This window comes from Balaenoptera borealis (genome assembly GCF_965194805.1).
Source record: "Balaenoptera borealis genome assembly, chromosome: 13".
Lineage (NCBI taxonomy): Eukaryota > Metazoa > Chordata > Mammalia > Artiodactyla > Balaenopteridae > Balaenoptera > Balaenoptera borealis.
This window is the reverse complement of record NC_138870.1, coordinates 78561801-78576844: the sequence shown is the minus strand read 5'-3', so window position 1 is coordinate 78576844 and position 15044 is coordinate 78561801. Positions and strand designations below refer to the sequence as shown.

The following is a 15044-nucleotide window of genomic DNA, read 5'->3' as shown; positions in this document are numbered from 1 at the left end:
CCTAGAGAAATGGAAATAAAAACAAAAATAAACAAATGGGACCTAATGAAACTTAAAAGCTTTTGTACAGCAAAGAAAACCATAAACAAGATGAAAAGACAACCCTCAGAATGGGAGAAAATATTTGCAAACGAAGAAACTGACAAAGGATTAATCTCCAAAATATACAAGCAGCTCATGAAGCTCAATACCACAAAAACAAACAACCCAATCCAAAAAATGGGCAGAAGACCTAGATAGACATTTCTCCAAAGAAGCTATACAGATTGCCAACAAACACATGAAAGGATGCTCAACATCACTAATCATTAGAGAAATGCAAATCAGAACTACCATGAGGTATCACGTCAACACTGGTCAGAATGGCCATCATCAAAAAATCTACAAACAATAAATGCTGGAGAGGGTGTGGAGAAAAGGGAACCCTCTTGCACTGTTGGTGGGAATGTAAATTGATACAGCCACTATGGAGAACAGTATGGAGGTTCCTCAAAACACTAAAGATAGAACTACCATACGACCCAGCAATCCCACTACTGGGCATATATTCTGAGAAAACCATAATTCAAGAAGAGTCATGTATCACAATGTTCATTGCAGCTCTATTTACAATAGCCAGGACACGGAAGCAACCTAAGTATCCATCAACAGAAGAATGGATAGAGAAGATGTGGCACATATATACAGTGGAATATTACTCAGCCACAGAAAGAAAGGAAATTGAATCATTTTTAATGAGGTTGATGGACCTAGAGTCTGTCATACAGAGTGAAGTAAGTCAGAAATAAACAAATACCGTATGCTATCACATATGTATTGAATCTAAAAAAAAAAATGGTTCTGATGAACCTAGTTGCAGGGCAGGAATAAAGATGCAGACGTAGAGAATGGACTTGAGGACATGGGGAGGGGGAAGGGTAAGCTGGGACGAAGTGAGAGAGTGGCATGGACATATATACACTACCAGATGTAAAATAGATAGCTAGTGGGAAACAGCCACATAGCACAGGGAGATCAGCTCGGTGCTTTGTGACCATCTAGAGGGGTAGGATAGGGAAGGTGGGAGGGAGGCACAAGAGCACGGGGATATGGGGATATACGTGTGCATATAGCTGATTCACTTTGATATACAGCAGAAACTAACACAACACTGTAAAGCAATTATACTCCAATAAAGATGGTAAAGAAAAAAAGAAATCTGGAGGATCACTAGAAATTGAGCATCATGGGAATGTGAGAGACTATGTAATTATGTGTTTTTCCCTCCCATTTCCTTCTCGCTGTAATCTGGGGGTTATGTCAAGGAGATCACTCTCAGGCTGAGCAATTCGTTGTTCATTCAGGGCTCTGTCAGACTCTAGTCTTCCCTGCTAGGCTTCACTGTTTAATAACATTTGTCTGATTTTTCTTTCACTCAAAACATCCCAAGCTACAACAAACTGGCTCCTCCATCTCCCCATACCCAGACCAGGTATTCACTCCCAGGTGTGGGAACTTACATACTCTCTGCTCATCTAAGAAGGCATCTGACATACTCTCTGAAATTCATTTCATTAAGGGTTCCTTGCACCTGCCACTCTGCAAATCTCACAGAAACGTATGATTTTATTTTGTCTAATAGTTTTTACTATTACCATACGTGTAAAGGTCTTTTGTGTCTGTGTAAGATTACCTGGAAACAGAACTCTGTTACAGTTTATTGATAAGTGATGGATGAAGATTTACAGCTCACTTATCTATAGTTGAGCTTGAAGCTATTTAGTGTTGGTATAATATTATTTATTAAAATTTTGTACTCAGAATGAAGAGGCTGATGTCAAGAGGTTTGCTTGTTTCAAAACATTTCCCTTTGGTATGATGCTTCCTATTGCTCCTTCCCACTAGTAACTGGTGATCAGGGGGAAGATCACTCTCTCAGTGCTGTCTGAGTAACCTTTAAACTTACATATTTTTTGCTTGGCTATTATTATCCCTCCCCAGAATGCACTCTTCCTCTTTTTCTACCACAGTGAACTCCTCCAAAACCCAATTCATGCATATTCTCCTTTGAGAATCCTTTCCAAAATGTTTAAAGCTTTTTCTTAAACTTTGTCTGCAAAAGACCAGAAAATACTAGGTGTTTTAGGACAGTCTCTGTCATCACTATTCAGCTCAGCTAGTATAGCAAGAAAGCTGCAGGTTACAAGGCCTTATTGGTCATTCTCGCTTTCTTGGAGGTTCCAAGGTCACTACACTACAGATAAGATGTAAATGAATGAGCATGGCTATGTTTCCATAAAATTTAATTTAACAAAACAGCCAGATTGTAGTTTGCTGACACTTCTCTTAAAGAATTAGTAGACCTGCATAATTGGGCTTGCCAAATCGTAAGGTGGTTGATTATTCATTTGGGCTGCTTTGAACACAGTTAATGTACGATGTACTTTGTTACCAGCATGTATGTTGGGCACACAATAATTCTTTGCAGTATAAATGAAAGAAAGGAAGAAATGGAGGAAAATGTGAGATGACCGTGGAAATGGAGAGACAGAAGCAAGTGAGAAAATAACTGTCTTTGATAAACAATGCTAGTCGCTGTAACAGATAAACCCCCAGTTCTAAACTTAGAACTTAAACCTCAGTTCTAAGTTTCTTAGCACAACAAAGATTTATTTCTTCCTTACATCATAGTTCAGTGCGGAATGGCAGGGTCAGGTGGAGTAGACCTTGTTCTACACAGTCATTCAGGGGCGCAAGTCCTTCCGTCTAAAGGCTCCACAACCTACCCTAGGCCCTCAGAGTCCTCTCCATTCAGCCAGGAAAAGAGAGCAAGGGTCATGCGTAGAAGGTTCTAATGGCCCAGGACTGGAAATGGCACCCATCACTTTTGCACATGTTTTGTTGTCAAGATCTCAGGCATAGGTTCCACCCTATGGTGAAAAAAAGAAGCTGAAAAATATATGCTAACTCTGCGCCTGGTGAGAAGAGGGGGTTATGGCACTAGCAATAAGCAGTCTAGTTTGGGTTACATTGAAAGAAGGCAGTGAGATGATAAAACAGTTTAGATGAGAAAGCAATCAAAAGACACTTCCCAAAGGGAGGGAGCAGCATTTCCAACAATAGCATACAGGTTAATTTTCTCAGTAGACACTTGCAGCCCTTGTAAGTGCTGTCATTTGCAAATATATAAACTGTCTTAGATAAATAAAATTGTGTATCTGGGAAAAAAATACACAAAACTATGATTGGCCACACTTCAAGATACAGTGAAACAATGTGGCAGATGTGTGGGAAGGCACCTGCCCTCAGTCTGGGTGAGGTTACAGGCATTAAGTTTGGTTATTGTAAAGCCCGAGGTACAATTATCAATCTCTGAAAACAATTTTATACTAATTGAATCTTAATTACCTTGAGTCTCCTTCTCAGTAGCTGCAATTATGTCCTTTAGAGTAATCCCACGGGACATTTCTCAGAGTTATTGAGAGTGTTTTCTAATCAGAGTTGGGAAATAGTGATAGGAATGGGAAGGTAGAGATCTTGTATATAAAGAATGAAAGAAAGGTATTGATCATGTATAGTGTGTGGTTATTATAAGATTATTATTCTCATTATTTTAGTTTATTTATTGCAGTTGAATTGCTTATGGAGTTGAAATACCAGTAATTATACCTGCCTAAGGGAGATTAATCCATGAGAACTTTTTTTAAATGAAGGGATTACAGGGAAGCTGTTTTCCCGGTGATGCAAAAAAGGATTGTGGGTCCCTTCCAAAATTCTACTTCCTTTAAAAATCTGGTTTAAAAGTGGGCTTTCCAGGAGAGTAGATAGTTTGGAGATGCTGCAAATTACTTCCTGGGCCTGAATTCCTGTTGTCCATGTAGTGGTTTGCAGACAAATGAAAAATATCTGGAATTAGATTCAGGGTCTTGAGCTGAGGCAGCTTGGAGAAAGCCACTAAGGGGGTTGGAAGGAAGCCTCTGCCCTTTCATTTACAAAAGGATGAGGCATATTCACTGAAGCCTTGGTTCCTTAAATAGGCCCTGCACTCTGTCCATGACAGCTCACGAAGTATGTAGCACTGGTCTCCCTCGCAGTCTCCAGCAAGGTTGCCAGCTTTTCACAATTGCTGTCATGACTGTGGCTCCCTTGGCAGGATGTACGATCCTTCTCACTGCCATAGAGCATGGATATATTTAGCTCAGTAACCATGCTTAGAAGTTGGACAGAATGGGTTGTCATGACTTCTGATTTCTGTCCTGTCTTTTCTCTTAGGATGTGAGTTGTCTTGGTTGACACTGAAGAATGAATAGAATGAAGGTGCAGTGGGGGTGAGTGAAGGCTATAAATTTATTTTCATGATCGTTAAATTCTCATTTTATATATTCAAGGAATTGTCATGTGTGTTGAAGAATGTAAAATTTACTGTTACAAAAAATTAAAATGACATATTTCTGTGTACTATCAACCAATGATTGTGCTAACCAAAGAAAGGAAACATCACCATTAAATAGGCAGTTGAGATTTGATTTCACTTTGGAAAGTGGAAATCCATGAGAAGAATTCTAAGGGAAGTGTAAGCTATATTAATGGGGCACTTGGAAACACAGTAAGCTCTCAGTAGATGATAGTTATTAATAATAATTTTAGTTAACATCGACTGAGTGCTCATAGGTTTCAAGAACTGTTCTAATAACTCTATAATATAGGCAGTATTATACCCATTTTATAGATGAGAAAACTGAGGCACAGATAATTTATAGATCTTGTCTAGGTTCACAAAGGAAGCTCAGAGTCAGAATTCAATCCCAGCTAGCTTAACTCCAGAGCGTCTTCTGATAACCTTTCCTACATTCTATTGCCCACCAACCTGGCATATAGGTCTACTTTCCTATGCCCCTTTTCTTTTTTCTAGGTTTTCAGTGTGGAGTTCTAAGAGAAAGAGGGAACCGTCCTTTCTTAGGTGATGCCCACAGCTTTTCCATTCCCATTCAGACAGCAGCTCTAGCTCCAGGTGGAAAGGGCAACATACTCATTGAGGAGGTTCTGATGTCTTCAACCCATGCTGAGCCAGGGTATCTGGAGGAGGTAAAGAGGATGTAGGCTAGTGGAGAAAGGGGAAATTAAAGGCCTTCTCTCCTCTCCAAATGCCCCAAAGGGCTCTAGCGCAGATTAGTTGGAATAGCTGTCTTGGAGCAGGTTGAAGAAACTTTTTTACTAAGAATAATTAAACCACAAATAACCTTCCCACATCCCCAGCCACACATATTCACGCACGCATATATGCAGAGTACACGTTTGGATTTTTATATTTCAAGCATTAATCAACTAAGATCTGTTGGCATTGTGGCTGCATTGAACAGATGAAAATCATTACAGCTTAAATGTTTCTGCTCTTTCTACACAAAGAATAAAAGAAGTAATAGTCTAAGATGTGTAGCAGAACATTGTTCAGCTTTGGCTTCAAACCACCTTATAGAAAACACTTAGAGGTATACTTGTACAAGCATAAACTATATGACGTTAGTTATTCAAATGAAAAAGACTGATTTTTAAGAAATGTGCCAGAGTGTGTTCATATTGATGAAAGCAATCTCTTCCTGTAGTAAAGATTGGAAGGCCATGTGCTTATCCCGATGTTCTTGCCATGGCTAATCAAATTTTCTTTAAATATTTTAAAGAACCTGATTAATATTCTTTCCAAGTGATGTTGGTTGGTAACAGATGGTTGCCCTTTGAAGACAAATTTCATTTTTTTTAATAGTAGGAAATAATCAGGAGCTGAGTCTGTAAAAAAACATCAATGGTTAAAAAAAAAGGCGATAGGCTTTTGGTGAAACACAGGGTATGACTATAATAATAAGATTAAATTTAATTGTGTAAATTCATTGCCATGAAGGCAATTTCCAAAAAAACAAGTACTACATCAAGAAAAATTGCATAGATGTGAAGCAGTGTTGAGTTTGTGGTCTCTTGATCTAACAGGTGGCTACTTGATCTAACAGTAATTCTTTGTATGTTTGAATTCTCTTGAGGGTTTATAAGACTCAGTTTCAAATTTTATAGTCACATGATATGTATATTTAAGCAATAGCTCTTAATTTATATTCAGATTTAATAATAGGGAAAATTACATTTTAACATTGATAAGAAGAAAAGTCAAATTAGGTCAGCACTTCTGGTTTAGAGATAATTTTGCAATAAAACCATGTCTTTCTTTTGTGTACCTTACGATAATCCTTTAAGGAGTACACAGAATGGGTAAGAGTAATGCAAAGTTAGCCCGAGCAGAAAATAATTTATGGAGTTCTCTTGGTAGCTTGATATATGAGTAGCAAGTTCTTTTTCCTATAGCACAGAGGGAAAAATGAGCATACTTTAAGCTTTTCTAATAAAACTTCGTTTTTGTTATTGCTACTAGATTTAAAATTTCCAAGAGATATCCTATAGTTTTGAATTTTAATTCTAGTTTAAAAGTTCACATTTCATGCTTTTTACTCCTGGGTTCAGTTTTGGGAAATGGTAATTGTTACCAAATGACATGGGAGAGAAGAAAGCCCTGTGCTAGGAGTGACAGAGTAGGGCAAAGTCCTTTCTATACATTTGTTATTGCTAGATTTGTACTGTTGAGCAAGGTACTCTGTCTCTCTGGGCCTTAGTAATCACACTGTTAAAATGAATAGAGTAAACAACAAGATGTCAAATAGTTCTACTCAGTCCTAAATTTTGGTAACTTAGTGTTCTCTTAAGTCACAAACTGGGTGTTTTGTGGTTTTGATAACACAGATGTCTGAAGACTCTGGCTTACTTGGCATTTGGCATTAAAGAAAAGAGCCAGCTCAGCAAATCTGTTTTGTCTTCCCTCACAGTTTGAGCTGGGAGAGGGAATGACCTACCCAAGCTATCACAGGGTCATTATTCTCATGGTGAGGCAATTTAACAACTAGCTTGTCTGTTTCCTGGTTGACATACCCAGGAATTATCATCATTATATGCTTCATGTATTGCTTAATTGGTGGACTGTAGTATTTTTGAAGTGGGGCATTTTGCAATGCTCTCTTTCCTTTGATGGTTTTAAACCATAGAACCACTATGAAAAATCAACTCTCTTTCATATATATACATAATTGGCTTTGAATTCTCATGCAGATCAATCTGATTATAATCATTCTACATTGGACTAGAGCAATTCAGAACAAAGAGTAGTTCATCATATTCATGGTCATGAAATTGTAAACCATTTACATTTTTTGTTAGGTTACAGAAATATTGTATATAAAACCCTTTTAGAAATCCCTACATTCAAACTCAATATCCAGGGCTCTGCACTATATCACAAAGTTACAAAAATAAAGCAAAATATTTGCTGAGAGTAATTCAGTATTACTCCTCAGATTATCAGAAAACCTTTACAAATTCAGACACCATGACACATAAATATCACTGCTCCTATTCCTAGTTTTAAATGGGTTTCACAGGGACTAAACAACAAGGTGTCTGAATTACGTATAGATGCTCAGCTTGCAGAAAGTAACTTGAATGATTAAATGGCAAATCTAGCTGTGCACATACAGCTTTTATTGAACATTTAAAAAACTTCCCACATTTAGGGGGTGGGCAATATTGCTTGACAGTAGGGAGTAATAATTGGTAATGTACACCACAGTTCAGATTAAGGAATATTGATGTGGGGGGGGGCGGGGGGGGGTTAACTGGAATTGACCTTGGGATAGAAAGTTCATGGCAAAAGGGCTCTTAAGTAAGATAATCGTACTTTTAAACTGCAAGTTGTACTTGAAGAATTTATGGTCCTAGCAGGCACTCAAGGAAAGCTTATGAAGCTGAATTAAAGCCGTTCATGGCCAGCCAAGCCTGGGGGAAATGAGAATACACTGGGAAATGAGAATACACTTTGGCATACTTAAAAGAAAGTATCAAAACCCCTCGAATTTCAAGCGGTTTTTAGAGGGCTTTTCAAGCTTTAGAGGTTTAGGGTTAAGCAAGTTCTTTTATTAATGTTTTAGAATTATGAACTGAACTCTTAGAAATAAATGTATATTTAATCTTTTTCTTTCAATAGGGATATAGCTATCATTCTGTATGGCTATGCCTATTTATTTATTTTAATTTTATTGGAGTATAGTTGATTTACAATATTGTATTAGTTTCAGGTGTAAAGCAAAGTGATTCAGTTATATCTATACATATATTCATTCTTTTTAAGATTCTTTTCTCATATAGGTTATCACAGAATACTGAGTAGAGTTCCCTGTGCTATACTGTAGGTCCTTGCTGGTTGTCTATCTTATATATAGTAGTGTGTGTATGTTCATCGCAAGCTCCTGATTTACCCACCTCCCCCCGTATTTCCCCTTTGGTAACCATTAGTTTGTTTTTGATATCTGTAAGTCTCTTTCTGTTTTGTAAATACGTTCATTTGTATCATTTTTAAAAAATTAGATTCCAAATATAAGTGATATCATATGATATTTGTCTTTCTCTGTCTTACTTCACTGAGTATGATACTAGGTCCATCCATGTTGCTGCAAATGGTAATATTTCATTCTTTTTTTTTTAACATCTTTATTGGAGTATAATTGCTTTACAATGGTGTGTTAGTTTCTGCTTTATAACAAAGTGAATCAGCTATATTCATTCTTTTTTATGGATGAGTAATATTCCATTGTATATATGTACCACATCTTCTTTATCCATTCCTGTGTTGATGGACATTTAGGTTGCTTCCATGTCCTGCTATTGTAAATAGTGCTGCAATGAACATTGGGGTGCATGTATCTTTTCAGATTATGGTTTTCTCTGTATATATGCCCAGGAGTGGGATTGCAGGATCGTATGGTAGTTCTACTTCTAGTTTTTTAAGGAATCTCCATACTGTTCTCCATAGTGGTTGAACCAATTTACATTACCACCAACAGTGTAGGAGGGTTCCCTTTTCTCCAACTCTCTCCAGCATTTATTGTTTGTAGACTTTTTGATGATGGCCATTCTGACCAGTGTGAGGTGATACCTCATTGTAGTTTTGATTTGCATTTCTCTAATAATTAGTGATGTTGAGCATCTTTTCATGTGCTTTTTGGCCATCTGTATATCTTCTTTGGATGTCTACGTCTATTTATATCTATCATCTTTGCATCTTCCAAAGATGGCCATGAGTCGATTTGAGGCAAGGACAAGGAAGAAAGAGAAGGGAAAAGGAGCAGGGATGGGAAGAAGAGGAGAGGAGGAGGAAGAAGGAATGTTAAGCAAGAACTTAGCCAATTTTTATAAACTAATTTTGTCTTGAAAAAGTTTCTTTTTATTTCTCTATGAGATATTACTATTAAAAATGATATCATGATGAGCTCTCACTCCTCTTTTTCTAGTGTAAATCAGCAGATTTATTTATTTGTTTTCATCGATTTTCCTTCCCAAGAAAGGAAATCCTCATCTAGTTGTCATGAATCTATTGTTAGTGTTCCTCTCTATATAAAGTGGAGTCCTCCTGGACTTCCAGTAGAAAGCTACAAGGCAAGCTAGCTTCCACATCCTTCAAATCAGTGAATTCAGAAGTTAGTCCATTGGCTCCAATGGTTGAGAATTCCACTTTTTCTCTCATGACTGCATTTGTACCTTCCTGAAGCCGTGCATTTGGATAAAAATGGTAGATGATCCATCCAAATAAGAATGATCATTCTTTCATTAGGTGTAGAGCTCTAAATTTGAGTTGAATTATATATAGTTTTTGTGAAGGAAAGTGTATCAGTCATCTTTTACTGGGTAATACTGCAGTAACAAACAACCCTCAAATTTTAGTGTCTTACAGGAATAAAAGCTAATGTGTTGGTCATGTTACATGTTGGCTGGAGGTCAGTTGTGGCTCTGTTCCTTATCCTCACCACCTTGAAATCCAGGTTGATAGAGCCTCATTTGAGGACATGATGGGCTTTGTGTCAGAGGGAAAAAAGAGAGAGGTGGTGGAACCTCACAACAGCTCTCAAAGCTTCTGCACATGTCACTTCCACTGCTGTGTCATTTGCCAAAGGAAATCACATAACCGAGTTTTACAGGAATGTAAAACCCTCCCACGTAGAGACACAGTGACTATTTTGAAAAATAATAAAATCTACCAGAGAGAGTATGAGACACAACTGTTTAAAGTCTTTTTCTCTATATGATCCAGCAATCCCACTCCTGGGCATATATCCAGAGAAAACTCTAATTTGAAAACATACATGCACCCCAGTGTTCATTGCAGCACTATTTACAATAGCCAAGACATGGAAGCAACCTAAATGTCCATCGACAGATGAATGGATAAAGAAGATGTGGTGTAGATATACAGTGGAATATTACTCAGCCATAAAAAGAATAGAATAATGCCGTTGGCAGCAACATGTATGGATCTAGAGATTATATACTAAATGAAGTAAGTCAGATAGAGAAAGACAAATATTATATGATATCACTTATATGTGGAATCTAGAAAATGATACAAATGAACTTATTTACAAAACAGAAACAGACTCACAGACATAGAAAACAAACTTATGGTTATCAAAGGGGAAAGTGGGGTAGGGGCAGAGGGGAAGGTCCTACTGTCTAGCACCGGGAACTATTTTCAATATCTTGTAATAAACTATAATGGAAAGGAATCTGAAAAGAATATATATACATATACATACATATATATGTATATAAGTGAATCACTTTTCTGTACACCAGAAACTAACACATTGTAAATCAACTATACTTCAATTAAAAATATATATATATATATATATAAAATAAAATAATGTCTTGTTCTCTGCTGGGGAACTAAAATGCCAGCCTAATCTTTGCCTTGCAGCCTTTCTCATAACTTATAGCTTTATCCTTGTGACAGCAACACAGAAAAGCTGGGGAGCCAGATTTGTGGGGAAAATCCTTTGTTGGCACTCAGGCAACCAAATATATTTCAATAAAGAAGTGTCATAAAGAGGCCTTCAAACTATACCCAAAGGACCATCTCCCCCAGGAAGCTTTCCTGGATTAATCCAATAGTCTCTTACTTACCAGTTCCTTGTATGCCAGTCCCCTTCCATGAGCCCTTCTCTTTGTGGTAAATATAAAATAATGATAGACACATGTTTTACTGCTTGTTTCTTCTATTGGATTAGACGTTATCTAAGAGAAGAGGTTGCTATGCCGCACAGTAAAGTCATTGCCTAACTGTGAAGTTCCTTAAAATTATACCATTTACTGACATGGTTATTCTATTCACTTCTCAGAATGAGAAAGTAATTTGGTTTCAAGACCCTTTATCACTTAGCTTTTTCTTTCTCAAGATATAGAGTAAACCGTAGGCAACATTCTTCATTCATTCATTCATCCATCCTCATTCACCCAATATTCAACAAATGTTGAATTCCCATTATAGTCCATATGCTAAGCCAGGTGCTGAGTTGTGGCACCAGGTGCTCACAGTTTCTTCCCTCATGGACCTTACCTTTTAGTGGGAGTGACCCATACAAATCAAATAATCACACATAGTTATAAACCATGATGCTCACTAAGAGGAAAACCTACAGGGTACTCTAAGAACATACAGGAGACTTGACTTACTTTATGTCTCTGTGAAGGCATCTCTGAGGAAATGACAGTTGAGCTGAGATCTGAAGAAAGAGTAGCAGTTAACTATATAAAGAATGAAGCCTAGAGACTGTCATACAGAGTGAAGTGGGTCAGAGAGAGAAAAGCAAATACCATATGCTAACACATATATATGGAATTAAAAAAAAAAAATGGTCATGAGGAACCTAGGGGCAGGATGGGTATAAAGATGCAGACCTACTAGAGAATGGACTTGAGGATACGGGGACGGGGAAGGGTAGGCTGGGACAAAGTGAGAGAGTGGCACGGACATATATACACTACCAAACGTAAAGTAGATAGCTAGTGGGAAGCAGCTGCATAGCACAGGGAGATCAGCTTGGTGCTTTGTGACCACCTGGAGGGATGGGACAGGGAGGGTGGGAGGGAGGGAGATGCAAGAGGGAAGAGATATGGGAACATATGTATATGTATAACTGATTCACTTTGTTATAAAGCAGAAACTAACACACCATTGTAAAGCAATTATACTCCAATAAAGATGGTTAAAAAAAAAAAAAGAATGAAGCAAAACAACTTACAGAACCTGCAGCAGCATTTGCAAAAGCCTTGAAGTGGAAGGAAGGGAAAGAAACGCCAGTTGGAGGGAGTACAAAAAAACAAAGCAGCAAACAATGTGAGAATCAGGGAAGGTTTACTCAGGGCTTGTACGCCACATTAAGGGTTTAGGTCTTTACCCACTGAAAGGTCTTTAAGAGGGAGTGACGTGAAAAAATTAGAATTTTTAGATGTCACTCTGGTTGGCATGTAGAATGGTTTGGAAAGTGGCAAACGGATGGCAGGATATCACCATAAAGTCTTTTGCAGTAGTAGAGATAAGAATTTCTGCTCAGTGCAAAACTGGCATCTAAAAGTTGGATGACACACTGCTGATATTCTGAATCTCTTAGTTCTAGCATTTAAATTTAAAAACTCGATCTAGCAGGAAAAAAATCTAAGTTGGCTCATGGTTCATGATTTACATTACTATTCAAAATATAACTCAAGCCAAATAATCTCAACTACACCGAGAGTATAGATCTATGACCCTCTAATAATTTCAGTGATGGGCTTCAGGGAATCCATGAAGCTCCTGAAATTCCCTGAAAATTGTGTGTGCTTATTATGCTTATATGTTATTCTAGGGAGAGAGTCCATACATTTTATAAGATTCATGACCCCTCAAGCAGTTAAAAACCACTGTTTTACATTATCACTTGACCAACCCATAGTTACTCTATCACCAGAATGCAGGCCTGGGTCACATGTCTTGAATTAATGAAAAATGGTTAGCTGACCATGAAAGGTTTGAGCTCTTTTTTAGTGCAGAGTGGTTGCTTGGAAGTGGCTGCCCAGCTAGAGACTATTTCCTAGTTCCCTGGCATCATTGGAAGGGGTAGGGGAATGTGTCTACTTCTCACCAATAGAATATATGTAGACATTTTGATTGCCATTTGTGCCTAAAGTTGAGTATGTATCTGATATGCCTTTTCCATAATTGTCTCATCTTCTCTGGTGACCTTGGAGACCACGTTTTGAAACTGGCAGCGTAACAGGATGAAAGAATACTTGATTACTGAGTCACGGAGGCAGCCAGGAGAGCTGTCCAACTATGAACACCTGCATTGGATTTTGGTGATTAAGAAATAAATTTTATTATCTTAAGCAATTGAGATTTAGGGTTATTTGTTACAGCAGTTAATTTACCCTGGCATACAAAAACAACATCTCATGTGGGAAGATATGGAAAAATGGGTATGTTGGCTGGGAAAAAGTCCTTTTTGGATTTCTTCCTGGAACCAAGAAATAATGCTGCCTTGCAGCCCATAGTTTCTTGGTGTCGTTTTGCAATGTGTAAGTTACTCTGAGCTCAAATTTCTTACAAATCCAATCCTTGATTTCATGAGAGGATGATTACCATAGATAGCTAGTGTAGATGGCTTTTCACTACATGAGGCGCAGAGACAACTGTTTTTGAAAAAAGATTTTTTTGCTTACAGTTCCCAAGAAGAGACATACCAAGACGTGCAAGACCACATGGAGAAGCACCAGGGTTGGTCAGGAGGCAGAAGGAGTGAGGGGAAGGCATGGCAACAACTTTTATTTTGGTTTTCTTGGGGAAGAATGGGCAAGCTGGGTAAGCAGCTGAGCAGGCTTAGGATGGAATAGTTTGAATAATTTTGGCAGGCTCTGGGCTATGGGAGTGATCTCTAGTTGTCCAGTACCTGGCTTTGGGGTGACTGAAGGCAGGCAGATAGTGTCCCAGACTGCAGGTGTCTGATAAAAGGAGGCGGGTGGGAATCCATAGGATGGACTTAGGGTGGGTCATTTGCATATAAAAGGTATGTTTACAAGCATACTTTGGATGGCTTAGGATGGATTGGATTTAGGACGGGTTGGTTTGCATATAAAAGGTATGCTTACAAGCAAATTGTTCAGTATCTCTAGGAATTAGCTCATCTTGGGACGGGCAGTTCCTCCTCAGTTCACAAGGCCCCCAGATGTCAAATTATCATGAGATATAGAAAATTAAAAAATCATGATTAATGCATAATGTACCAGACATATTTTAAAAAATGTCACCAGGTCTATGTAAATCAAATTAACTTAATAATTACAGGGACACAGATTTACTAGCATTCAGTAGACATGGTTAGTATCTCATTACTCCACACCATGGAAGTCATTTTGACCACTGCACATTTCTACCAAAATTATTCACTTAAATATATAATCCAGTTGTTCAAAATTAAAATAAAGTCATAGGTATTTAAAATTATTCAATGGTGGTTCTTACAGAATTGTCTAAGGACTTCAGGGTTCAAATTAGAGTTTATATTGAAACATGAACTCAAAAAGTAGGTAGAGTCTACAATGGTTCTTGAAGAGAAATGCAGTCCCCCTTAACAGATACCTCTAGTTCCCAACCTACCCCTGCCCCTGCAAGAACAATGTTCTAGGATATAGTCCAATACCTAAAACTTTTCACGGGCTCCTCATTGCTTATTACCAACATTTTCAAACTTTAGTCATTTATAAGCCACCTTCTCAATTTTTTGCTGTACCTGTATTAATACTGTCTTTTGTATTTTCTTAATTTTTACTATAGATCAACTCACTGTGGTACTATCTATGTTTACTTCATCTTAAGCAGTTTTTGTATCCATATAATTTTGGATTTGAGGTGCTAAGTACATATTTTTCTAATTTGTATAAAAATAAATACAAAACTACTAAAAATCTTAAAAAAATTTTTTTTGAAGTATAGTTAATTTACAATGTTGTGTTAGTTTTCAGGTATACAGCAAAGTGATTCAGTTATACATACATATGTTTTTTTTTCAGATCTTTTCCCTTATAGGTTATTAACAAAATATTGAGTATAATTTCCTGTGCTACATAGTTTGTCCTTGTTGGTTATCTATTTTGTATGTGGTAGT

The 15044-nt window shown here is 37.5% G+C and overlaps 1 long non-coding RNA gene across 3 annotated transcripts in view; it reads left to right on the top strand.

Annotated features, from left to right (window-relative positions):
• The window catches only part of LOC309609241, a 348772-nt gene that overhangs the window by 38908 nt on the left and 294820 nt on the right, over positions 1 to 15044 (top strand). For all 3 annotated transcript variants that reach the window (XR_014233328.1, XR_014233329.1, XR_014233330.1), the window contains exon 2: positions 4252 to 4307. This is a non-coding gene — a long non-coding RNA (uncharacterized lncRNA). The remainder of the gene's footprint in view (positions 1 to 4251; positions 4308 to 15044) is intronic.